The 1927-nt window shown below is 52.2% G+C and overlaps 1 long non-coding RNA gene across 1 annotated transcript; it reads right to left on the bottom strand.

Moving 5' to 3' along the window:
* Nucleotides 1-24: 24 nt before the first annotated feature.
* On the bottom strand, nucleotides 25-1927 carry LOC135972590 (uncharacterized). The gene is made up of 2 exons (XR_010589080.1): nucleotides 1130-1927; nucleotides 25-623 (listed from the first exon to the last, which is right to left on the bottom strand). It is a non-coding gene; the product is annotated as an uncharacterized LOC135972590 (long non-coding RNA).

Below are 1927 nucleotides of genomic sequence, written 5' to 3'. Positions count from 1 at the left end.
ATATGAAAGGAAATAAAGTCAAAATTGTTTAAAAACTGTTCTTTATTATTTGTTGCACAACACATTGAGAGAAATCAGAAGGTAGACAGGGGGAGGGGAGGGTATTGGGCTAGGGGGGTGGAGGAGGAGGGAAGGACAAGTCCAGAAACCAAATCAGAAGTTAGCATATGCCAGCTTTCTGCTGCTTGGACAATCCTCAAGGGTTGAGTGTGTGGGTCCCCGTAGCCTTCCCCCTCGTGTTCTTGGGCGTCTGGGTGAGGAGGCTATGGAACTTGGGGAGGAGGGAGGGCGGTTATACAGGGGCTGCAGTGGCAGTCTGTGGTCTTGCTGCCTTTCCCGCATTAGATCCACCATACAGTGGGGCATGTCAGTTTGCTCCCCCATGAGCTTGACCACAGCATCCTGCCTGCTCTCATCGCGCGCGTCCCTTCTCTCTTTGTGTTCCTGTAATGCTTTACGGGACTCCGCAATTGTTTGCCTCCACGTATTCAGCTGGGCCCCATCAGTGTGGGAGGACTGCATGAGCTCGGCGAACATGTTGTCCCGAGTTCGTTTTTTCCGCCTTCTAATCTGGACCAGCCTCTGGGATGGAGTAGATAGGGGCCACGTTGAAACATTTGCACCTGTGGGAGGAGAAAAAGGGAGGGTAGTATTTTAAAAGATACATTTCAGAGAACAAAGGGGACACTCCTTCTCAGTGAAACAGGCAATTCATAGTACACAGCACATGTTCTTTCTGTACAAGTTAGCATTTTGCCTCTTATACTGAAGTGCCTGCCACTTTGGAGCAAGTAAGCCATCACACACGGCCGGCAACAGAATTCAGCTTGCTTGCAGCCTAGGGGCACGCGGGGTTCTGCTTCTTCTACATTCATTTCAATGCTTTCAAACTGCTGGGCCCCCTTTCCCTTAGCAAGCAATGCCTGGTGGGTTTGCCATATAAATGGAGGGCCTGCAGGCTCTCTGGGATGATCGCTTCACACAACACCACCCCCACCCCCACCCCCACTGTGTGGCTCCGATGAGGCTCTGAGCAGGGATGAGCCCTTTAAACTAAACGCGAACAGCCCAGTGCGGCTGGGTTCTCCCCTGCCCCCCATCACGTGGCTCCAATCAGGCTTTCACTCACCAGAAGTACCTTCTCCAGGGTCATGGTCCAGGAGCCAGCGCCTTGGGAGTGGGGGGAGGCTATTGGCTCCAGCATTAAGAATAGTTCCTGGCTAGGGGGGGGAAACGGATTCCCCACTTGCCGCCTGTGCACGGTCCTCCTCCTCCTTCTCCTCCTCCTCTTCATCCTCCAATGACTCTTCCTCCTCGCTCCGTACAACTTCCCCCTTGCAGGTGTCCACGGACAGTGGTGGGGTAGTGGTGGCATCACCCCCCCCATAATTGCATGCAGCTCACAGTAGAAGCGGAATGCATGGGGCTGTGACCCAGAGCGCCCGTTCACCTCCCTGGTTTTTTGGTACACTTGCCTGAGCTCCTTGATTTTTGTATGACACTGCTCTGTGTCCCTGGAGTAGCCTCTTTCCGTCATGGCCCTGGAGACTTTAGCGTACGTATTTGCATTCCTTTTTTTGGAACGTAGTTCTGCCATAACAGATTCGTCTCCCCAACATGCAATGAGATCCAGTACCTCCCGTTCGGACCATGCTGGAGCTCGTCTGCGAATCCAGGACTCCGTGATCTCTTGTGATGGTGGACTCTGTATGGTCGCCTGTGATGGTGGACTGTGCTGATGGTCACCTGTGCTGATGGTGACCAAACAGGAAATCGGGTTTCAGAGTAGCAGCCGTGTTAGTCTGTATCCGCAAAAAGAATATGAGTACTTGTGGCACCTTAGAGATTAACAAATTTATTTGAGCATAAGCTTTCGTGGGCTACAGCCCACTTCTTTGGATGCATAGAATGCATGTTCCATTCTATC

The sequence above is a fragment of the Chrysemys picta genome, chromosome 7 (genome assembly GCF_011386835.1).
Source record: "Chrysemys picta bellii isolate R12L10 chromosome 7, ASM1138683v2, whole genome shotgun sequence".
NCBI classification, from domain to species: Eukaryota; Metazoa; Chordata; order Testudines; family Emydidae; genus Chrysemys; species Chrysemys picta.
This window is presented reverse-complemented; position numbering and strand designations above follow the sequence as displayed.